Source organism: Falco biarmicus, chromosome 6, assembly GCF_023638135.1.
Source record: "Falco biarmicus isolate bFalBia1 chromosome 6, bFalBia1.pri, whole genome shotgun sequence".
NCBI lineage: Eukaryota > Metazoa > Chordata > Aves > Falconiformes > Falconidae > Falco > Falco biarmicus.
This window is the reverse complement of record NC_079293.1, coordinates 85,888,174-85,899,279: the sequence shown is the minus strand read 5'-3', so window position 1 is coordinate 85,899,279 and position 11,106 is coordinate 85,888,174.

The window sequence follows — 11,106 nt, the reverse complement described above, 5'->3', positions numbered from 1 at the left end:
TTATATCAAGATCACATACAAGCAGACAAGGCATAGTTCTTGAACCAGTGAAAACCGGGACTACTGAAGACAGTGCAGTATGTCAGCATTAAAATGCTCTAAATTACAAAGTAATATGAAGATATTTTTAGTGGAATTATGGTTTAAGAAAAAAACATGTATACATTATAATCACAAATTAGTGACAGAGTTGTCAGCAAAAGGAATGATTTTAGAGGAGAAAAAAAAATTACTAAAAATATTTCTTCAGAAGTTCTTTCTCAGTTAATTACTGTTTTGGACACCTGATTCAAGAGATGTATAAAGGAAGAATGGATTTAATCAACAAGCAATTCTCCAGGTACTTCATCAAGAAGAGCAGTTAACAAAGTGGAAAGACATTTCTGGACTGGAAGACACAAGAGTTCATTATGAGAGTAAGAATAATCAGGTCAGAGTGCAATTAAAAGAACGTTCTTTATAATTGGAAACACAGAAAACAAGAATTACGAGATTTTCAGAAGGCGGCGAAACAAACTTCTATGATCTATTTGAAGACTGGCTTCTTAAAGACAGAATTAAAACTAAAATAATAGAGACTGTGCCAAAGACTTCTTGCAAGCATGCCCAAACCAAGCATGTGAGCTTGAAACTGAACTTTAAAAATATTCTGCTTGATAATTTTAACAGTTCAAAAAAAATTTACTGCCCTTAGGGTAGTTCTCAGGTCACCTTCTTCACTGCCTATGCTGATGATCTTTACAAGGGACTACTGAATTTGGTACCACAAACGAAATGTAGTTTTGCAAATGTAGAGAGGTTCAAAAAGTACCTGGAGCTTTAAAGGAGTGAAGAAAATACAACAATATTATCCTTCTCTGGGGATGGCTGTAGCTTCAGAAGCACACCTCCTGGGCAGGGCATGAATCCACCAAAGAACTGGTCCCCTTCAGCCAGGGACAACTTTCACATAAATGTAGAGATATTCAAAAAAGGAAGACTGGTGATCAGCAAGTTCATTAGCCGCTTAACTGTGAAAGGGAGACGTGGAACAAAATAACTGCAAAATCACCACAGAAAGGTGTTGAGATCCTATTGCAGATTTACTCATTTCACTTCTCAATGAATCACCTACCCCAGATAACACACTTAAATGAAGACTTGGACTTAGTGTTTGAAGCTTGAGAAATGCTTCTCACAGATGATGCTGAGATGGTGGCACAGTTCAGTTTCCTGGGTTGCAGGGTAAAGACTTAAGTCAGTATTATTCGAGACTGTTAAGGCGAAGCTCAGATGCTTGCATCTGTACCTTTCTGGCACCAGCAAGAAGCACTACATCTACTTTTTTGTTGTTTCCTGGAGAGATCCTTGAGTTATGATATACTTCCTTGTTTATAAAATAAAACAGGTTTCCACTAGAAGATAAAATGACATTGAATGTTACTCATAAAGCTGCCGCTCCACTCCTAGGAAATTAAAAATATTGTTACCAGATGTCCCACGTGGTCCCGCGTGCTGAAGCTGGGGAAGCTTACGTCTGCTCTTCACTTACTGTTTGGGAAGCAAGACACAGAGAAGGCAATGGTGCTCACAAGCCGCAGATGGAAGAGCTCTGCTGATCCACTGCCCTCTAAACCTGAGGGCATCAAAATTCCATAGGTTTTAGCCTGGTTCCATAAGGTTATCAGGTTATCTTTTCTTGCCATTGCCTGTTCATCTTCCAGGTCTTTCTGAGAACTTTTGAATCCATTATCCAATTCCAGTCAAATTTGGCAGGAATATAGAAATCTCAAAAGTATTACCTTTCTACAAACGTTGTGAAAATTAGTAGCTAGGCAGGAGGGAGAAACACAAATAAATGCTTCTTCATCCCCTCCAAGGGGAAAAAAACCCACCCTATAGTAATGAATTCAAAAATAATCTCTCATGTTCTGTTCCTGAGCTGAAGGTATTTTCATGTTAACTTCACAGTCTGCACAACTCATCATCAAAGGCCCATTTACTTCAAATTTAAGTCTTATGAAAACCTGCCCTCTGTCTCATGGACCCATACAAACATTTTTTACCATCATTCCCAGTTTTCTGACTTCTTTCCGTTCGGTTGCTGCAAGATTTGAATTTCTTTGGAGCACACATTTATTAAACGTTTGGGAAGCATCTCACACAGAGTGGGAAATACTGAAAACGATTAAGAATAAAGGGTTTAGGACTTCTAACATGGCATGACAATGGTTTATTATTCCAGATAGGGCTTTTCTCTAACAATCAACTTTTTTATCTCACACTACAAGAAATTAATGATATTTATTTTGATGCAATTTAATCTAAGAACCAACTCAAGATGATAATTAGCATAGCACTAAAACATTCTTTCCTTCTGGATCATCATTCTCTACCATCAAATTATTCCTTAAAACATAAAGAAATTGCTGTGGAATTTACAACTAGAAGCAATATTCACCTTGTGTAACTCGAGACACCCATTTTTGAATTAGACATTCCAAATTTAGACAGATATTTTTGAATTAAAAAGCAGAGCTGCTGAGACCACCCCACAAAGCGAATGGAGACAGGCAGGTTCTTCCAGAAAGCGATTCAGGGCAGGACTCCACTAACAACACTGAAACCCTCTGGGAATTTGCCTTCTAACTAGTATCAGAACTTTGATTTCTAAATGCGCAGTTGGGAAGTTTAATCAAGAGCGGAGATCTGAAAATCCATTTTCATTTTATTCACATGATTATCTGTAAACTTATAGCCAGGCTCAAGAGTTATTACAGTAATTCTTAATTACAACCCTCTTGAAACAAATAAACCTACTGAGAGTTGCAAGGGCTGGGACAGTGGAAAAAGCTATATATATTCAACTTTTCACCTATGCCCTGTGCAGGACCAAGCCCAGGCCTTTGGTAGGATCTGGAAAGTTTTTCTAGCTTTGCTCGGAACTGGAAAATTGAAATAAAAAGCAGTGGGAGTGGCAGGCTCATTTGCATAGAATTGATTTGCACAAATGAAGGGTAGTGAGGAATAAATAAACCGAAAACAAGATGAATGATAAAAATTCTATGAAGCTGCAGCCCAGGTGGGGTCTATTGCAGATGATTCCAAGGAATCAGTTTCTAACTTGCTTCAAGAAGATAAAAACAACAGTGTTAAGTGTGTTTACTCTTCTGTTTTAAGACAAGCGTAATATTTTAAAGTACTACTATGCAGTAAGAGCCATGAGTTATTTAAATGTTTCTGTAGAGTTTTAAACATTCTGATGAATCATTTATAATTAGCTATGATTAAAAGCCGCTGTCAAATAGATAACTCCAATGAAAAATATGGTACAAAGCGCTTTCTCAACTCACAATATCTTCCATTTTTTGTGTGTTCAAATGTAAAAAGATTTTACTATAATTACAATCCTCTACCAATGATTCATAAGGAGATATTACAGTTGGAGCACCGACTGATAGCTGTCCCCATTGGCTAGTGAAGGGAGTTAAACGTTTCATCTTAATTTGAAATTTCAGCTTAAGACTGTGCCAAAAATGTTTTTTTTCAGATCAAAAAGGGACAAAAGTGAAAACACTTCCAGAAATAAATGCTACGTAATAGAAAAATATCAACCATATGTGCATTTCAGATTTGTAGATTAAGTTACAAGGTTGGCAATCAGATTTTGACTCCCTAAATATTCGCAGAGTTCTAAATATAATCTGCTTCTATTCTCCTCCCCCTCCTACCCCAGCCCCGAAACTCTTGTGTAGCATCGCTATGTGCAGTAAAGTGAGCTGCCTTGTTCAATTCGGAAAAGATTAGGTTTGGTTTGTGAGGAAAATGACATTTAATATTCCGATACTGTCACCTACTCGTGTAAAGCACAGGGCAGAAGCACGGGACCTTTCCTAGAATCGATATTTACCTAAGCAGTCTCAGCTTCTTGAAGTTTTCATTAAAATTTATGGTAAGTCAAGCAGGTATAGAAGGACAACTTTTCTGATCATTCTCAGCCTGGTAACTAAAAAACATTCCTGCACTATCTTTATGTCCATCTGCCTCCCTGCCTGTCCTTTCTCTTCCAATAACATTTAATCTATGTTCCCTCTTCCAAACAAGTTTTGAAGGGAGGTGAAAGCCTCAGACAGAGTAAATTCCTTAAATTTGCATGAAAATTGGCCACTGAGCGGAGGACCTCCCTACTGTTAGTGTTTTCTATATGGCAAAGACTGAAATATTGACTGGAGGAAGGACAGGGGTCTTGGGCATGCGGGGAGGACTGAGGGTGTTCTTGCAGAGGTAACATTTTAGGGGTCTGCAAGACGGCTGGAGTCAAGAAGTGTCTAAAGGACAGATTTAATCTATAAAGAACCCCAGCTTCTTCAGTTTCACTACTCATAGGACATCTTACTTTTGGGTTTTATTTGTCTGTGTTTAACAGCCAATATTTCTCTCCAGATCACTATAGGGGGCTCAAAGGAAAAAGGCCAAACTGGTCACAAGCTCACGTTTTGGGACCAGAAAAGATTACTGGAGTGCTGAGTTAGTGCAAACCTCAGCACTTTCCTAATTTCTTGATCAAGACCATCATTTCAGGTGAGCTGAAGAAGGGTATTTAATTGTGATCTAAAGTAACAGAGAACCTAGCACACATTGCTTAAATTGTTCCAATTTAATATTGTTCCAAAATGTGATACTCCTCATGCTAAAGCTATATGTCTGTTTTGAGTTTGTCTGCTCTCAGTTTTCACTCACCAGATCTTCCCAAAGATCCAGAAAAAGGGCCTTTGACCTTTATATGTTGGAGTACAGAGGACTCCATAGAGGACTCAAATTACTCTGCCATAATTTCTTACACAGAAGAGATGTTTTACATGGTGCAAAATATTAATTCTTCCTTTCTTAAAGAGATCAGACCATGATCTTTCACTATAAAGTAAGACTTCAACACCAGATAATTAATATTTAAATTCTTTCTAATTCTCTCGGCAGCTTTTAAAATGCAAGCACTGGCTGGCCAGAGTATTCTAGTACTGCTTTAATTGATATGGTAGTAACCCGTTTATCTAAAATTATTAAAATTAATACTTCAAGTTTACTAGCTTTAATTCACCCCGAGCAGCTTATTGTGTTACTTTCATTTCAGTCCAGATGTCACGTAACTAAATACGTTGTATTCTCGTGGCCTCGGTGTAGATCCCCTGTTAAGGACATATTTAAATGATTTCAAAATTCCTTGCAGTTATTTTGGATAAGAAAATTAGTTTCCGAAAGGAGCTGAAGACCGGTTCTATGAAGACGACATACTGACAGCTCACTAAAAAAGTTTGCCCTGGAATCGTCTGTAATAATAGCTTTTTCTTGGTTTACAAGATGGGTAGATTATAGAATGAGGCAAGTTATGAATTCCTTACAATAGTAATAAGAATTCTTATCTGTTGTTCTGAAAGGGGAATTGTTGAGGGTTTTTTAACATAACAAACAACCAATAATGTGTTTGACAGAAGGAACAGTCACAGAGATAACATAAAACTCTGAATTCTCACCACTAAATCCAAACCTCTACCTGAAGGAAGATATCGCCAAATGCGTATGGACACATACGTAACAAAACAGGATGCAAAAATCACATGTGGAATTTCATGGTGCCTCCTGGAGCACAGCAACACCATGGTAGAGGAGCTGCTTTGGGGCCACCTTGAACCAACGAGATGCATTCTCCGAGTTCACTCACAATTTTCAAAGTCCGCTAATGTCAGCAGGGATCAGCCCTTTGCAAACAACAGACGAGGTTTCAAAATTTACCCCTTAGCTTTAGCAAGCGAAGGTCTTGTTTTCCTAGTGCTATTTTGTTTTCTCTCTACTTCCCACTTTGTAAAATGTTATTTTATCATATTTCCCCCTTGATTCTTTTTTCCATGTCTGTGATATAAATTCCATAGTTTCTGTTGGGTGGAGTTCTGCTGTCGTTGAAGTGCTGTTCCGTTTATAAAACTGCTACAAAAATTAAATCTGAAATAAATTAATTATTTGCCTGCTGCTTAAATCTAATAGACAAGCTACTCTACAATACTGCATTTTAATGTATCAAAGGAGAATTCATCATTTTAATGTTAACCTGAAATAAATTAACACGTGAAAACCTAGCTGTTTAGAATGACAATGACTTTAAAAACAATAAAGGAGATATTTCAATCATTACATTTTTCATGCTAATGGGCTTAAAACAATTCAGGGGGAGGGGACAATTTTGTGACAAAAGATTCAATCCTTCCCATGGTTGTGTATATGCCATTCTCACAGGAGTCAAGGAAATAATCTTGACCCAAGAGTGTCAACAGGAAGTCAGAGGATTAATTAGCTAGGAAAACAAAAGCACATTCTTACAAGAAGAAAATTTCAGAGATAGAATTGTTAAGGATAGTACTTAGGACATGAAGATTCTGACCGTCTTTTCCAGAAACTACACAACGTTCTGGTTTCAGACATTATAATCTCAACCACCATTTTATAACATTTACCTAAAGTTTATTTTAAGAGAAGGCTTGTTTTTAACAATCATCTTAAATCCTAGTAAACTGAAGAATTAATTAGCAAGCATGAAGGATCAGCAAACTAATGCTTTAGTCTGTTAAACCATCTGCTCAGGAGCACCCTGTTCAAATCTTGGCATTAGGAGAGGATGGATGAATACTTTTGTCTCTTGCACTTAGCTCCGACTTGCCATTCTTTGCTAACGCGCATCTTTTTGTTTCCATCAGCTCACGGTAAACAAAGTGCTAAAGAGGCCGGTAATTGATCAGTTTTCTGTTATCGTCAAGTTTTACTAAACAGATTGCTAACAAATTTGGCAGAAAAATCTTACTATAGCCATTCCTCTTGTTTCATACCAGATTCCTGCGTGCAATAGGTACGTGTGACAAAACAGATTCACCGTTCTCTTTCGTTAGCTTTGCCTCCTACAAAGCAGACCTGCATCCAGTTAAACCAGCACAACTAGTGTAAGGTACTGGAATTCTTCAAGGCAATCTGTCCTTCAGTTCTGAAGACGATTAATTAATGATCCGTTAATATTTTAGTACCTCGTTATAGTTCACTATTAACAAGAACATACTTATCAGATCTGAGGAGGTCCTTGTTATTGCAACCCCAATCTGTCTTCGTTTTCTAAACTTTCATGCAAATTCTTTGATTTCATGTCACAGCTTAGTTTCTAGAAAACGCAGGTACTTTCTGACACGTAATGGATCAAGGGCAGCATTTGGCAATGAGGGCAGCCAACAGCCTTGTCTGGTGGAATGCTTTTATTGTTGATGCTAAAACGATTTCCTCCCACTTCAGCTGCTCTCTTACGGATTGGAAAGATGGAGACCTATCTCAGGTACAAATGGGGTGATTGGTACAGTAGGGAAGCCGTCCGGCAGGTCACACTGGAAAGCCTGCCTGGTAGCAAGGGGCATGGGGAGGTGCGCCAAGGGGCACGCTCAAAGGGTAAGGTGCACCACACCACGGATAACCCAAGTATTTGCCAAAGATGGAAGAATGTTCCAAATAACGGCAAAGGTTTGGGATAGACCTGGCAATAGATGGCTCGCCCTCCCTCCACCAGCAGTCAGCTTTCTCCTCAGCTGTTTCTTTCCAGCTTTCCAGGCAGCTGTGATACCCTCAGGACCACATGGGGAAAATTTCCCTGGTCACAAAATCTCCAAAGAGAAGAAATTTGTTCAAAATTCTATCCCTTTCTCCATCAGGCTTTATCCTCCTTGATTTTGCTCATGCATTACCGACTTGATCCTCCTAACTAGCCTCAACTGGCATTTTCTCATTGACTTCAATTAAGTGAGACCAGGACACAGATAAGGTTCTGTGTGAGAAATCACTGTATGCTGGTAATTGCAGAATTTTATTCAAAGACATATTTTATCTGTGTTGATGAAATTAAAATAGGATAGGAAAAAGAGGGAGAAAAAAGCTCAGGCAGAAAGGATGGCATTTTAATTTTTTTTCGGGTTGCATCTGTAGTAGATTGACCTCCCTCAGATAAATCTGTGCACCATGGAAACTATTTTCTCACCAAGGAAAAATTTCCAAGTTCAGCTGAAGGCCTATACATCAAGTTAAGCATATAGCTAAACTGTGCAACTGTGTAATCTTGCTGCCCTCTTCCCATCCTTCCCTCCCATTGTTTGTCATCCTTACTGTCATATCTGGTTTCAAAGCAGGCTAAGGTCACTGGGGGTAGGGCACGTGCCTTCCTCTGCGTTTGTAGGGCTCCCGTGCATGGGAGTATGGGAAAGAAGGGGAAGGAAACCCCTTTTTTAGATCTTTGGAGGATAAATAATAAAGCAATAATAACATGCTGTAAAATAAATGCTATCAACTGATATTTACACAGTCTTTTATCTAAAGTCTCTACTGTGTTCAGCATAATTATAGTGCTGCTCAGCAAAATATAGGTGGACAGAATAATAATTCCTTTATTGCTATCTTGCTTTACCGCATATTCAGATAGCCTACAGCCTGCGGGTCTCAAATAATAATAATAATTAATAATAATAATAACATCATGAGCCTATGTGTTAATACTTTCTGTAAGCACTGATGAGCTGTGACCATCTGCAGAAAGGTGAAATTTCTGTGTCCAGACAATTTTTACAACGTATGTAGGAGCGACCCAGCAATGAGGGTCAGCCCAGCCAGCCACCGACAGCTGTGCTGAAGCAGTTGCATGGGACTGGTGGCGTGTACAGCAAAATACAGCCTGCGGAGGCGAAATCTGGAGTCCAAGTCATTTTTTTCTCAACTCTTTATATATTAGAAATAAATAAATGACAATAACTTTTTACCCGAATGCATCACAGATATCCAGGGACATGGAGTGGGATGCTGCCCTCTGAGGCAGCTTCCGAGGCAGAAATACCAAAAAATCAACTAAGACTCAAAGAGAGTAAAGAAAAAGGGGAAAGAAAATAAAGCAATGAAATTATTTAGAAGTGAATGTGACTTCTAAATATGGAAGAAATGGGGAAAAAAAAAAAACCCACACCAAAAAAAGAAAAGCCCTGTAAAATCCAACTGACCACAAGTTAAGTTCTGTTTCCCCCCAGCACCCACTGGATTGCAACATCTCCTGCTCACATTTTTCCTACATGTCTTATCTGAACTCTGCAGCTTTACAATGAGCTTTTTCTTGCTGGGAGGAATCCAATTGTCACAAGAGATGACTACAATTGGCATGGCAGTGGCTGAAGCCCTGAAGTGTCTCTGTGTCCCTGAAGTCCCTATGACAGTGCAGAGAACCCAGAGTCACATGCTCACCCCTTGTAGTAGCTGAACTTAAACTCACTAACGGACGAGTTTCAGCTTTTGAAGAGGTGTACACGCATGTAACACTCCAGCCACAACTTTTGCAGGCAACACCTTAACTTCACTATAACAAAATGTGTAATATATATTTTAAGCATCACTTTATGCAAAGCAAATTTCGTTGCTCTTCTGTCACTTTCCACCGATATTTGTGTGTGCTTTTCAAAGAATAACAAGGCAGACACTAATAGGGACATTAAAACCAGAGATTGTCATCTGACCTACTGTTCTTTTTTTGTTTAGTTGGGGTTTTTTTTCTAAATTACTACACTTCCAAGTTTTTTGGTTTTTTTTGGTTTTTTTTTTTTTTTTCCCTAAAAAAAGCATTCTTACGTGGAAGCCAGTTTATTAGCTGACATGAGGAACGAGGAAAGAAATTAAACTGGAGGCGATGTAATCTGTAGAGGCAGAGAGAACCGGTGTTCTGCAGGCAGAATCTTCTCTTCTATTTAACTATTTATTTTCAGGATGTATACAGAGATTTATACCTGATGAGACCCTATCACTCTCCTAGCAATAACACTTAACATAAACACGTTAAGTGAAACAAGAGGTACTTTCTTGTTTTGTTTTTTTTGCCTCAGGATGGACACAATTTATAGAGATTATCTGCAGGTTTTCCCTTTGGTTTCTGCTGAAATTATGGTTACCACTGATCATATAAAAGTTTATCAACCCTCTTGGCAGTGCCAGTATAGATGGGTTATATTTGGTTTGTTTCACGATTCTGTGTTTGGAGTGCGTAATGTCAGAGGTTCCCATTTTCTCCTGAATTTACATGCGGTCCTATTGTCATTCTCACGTGAACTGCAACACTTTCTTCATTAGCATATGCTGTTAATATGTTCATGAAATTAATGTCACATTGTAATTAATCTGAAAATGATGTCATTTCTGCAGGACCTACAACCTCATTATGTTCACAGTATGTACATCACAGCCATGTTATTTCTGAAAGGGGTTTGCCTCTGTTTGGTTATTAATGAAGGGGCCATTTCTGCCCAATTTACAGGGATTAACTCTTTACAAGAAATTGTTCCGAAGCCTTGAAGTAAGACACTGAGCAGCAAAAGTACTATATGCTTTAAGAAAAGAGAGAAAAATTGTTGCACAGTAGCATTTATTTATACAGCACATTTAATAATTCATACAAAAAAAAAAAAAAAAGATGGGTTAGCTTCAGCACACTGAGGGCAATATATAAGGCTGAGCGGGATCAAAAACTTAGGAGTAGCTAGTAACTATGAATTTCCAAACAGAGCAATGGTATTTGATTTCTAAAGAGTAAGATGATGACGAACCTGATTTTAAAGTCATGCTGAGAAAAAAAAAAAAAAAAAAAAATTGCCCATGAATAGTTGTCCTTGCTGTACAGGTAAGTCAAAATTAATCAAGTATTGCTAAAAAATACCTGTTTAGTCTCCAGATCAGTAGGACGGATTTCAGCCCACTGTTTCATTTGCAGCAATTTATAACAAAATAAAAATATAGAAGGCTATCTTTCCTTGTAGGTAAATGTTATCCTCTCTAATAAAAACATTTTTATCACGGTGCAATTTTTTTTTTTTAGATGTTAAACAAATGTGCTTTTCTGTCAGCATTTCCAGGGCGATTTACACCAATGATCTATTTACAAATGTAAGCAAAGTTACTGTCATCTTAAAAGAAGTATCTCATAGGCGGCTTTTGAAAATTAGGAGGAATAAACCGGGATGATCAACCTCACAACCCTACTTTCCTAATAAGAAATCCGCGATGGTTCGTGGCGGGGATTAA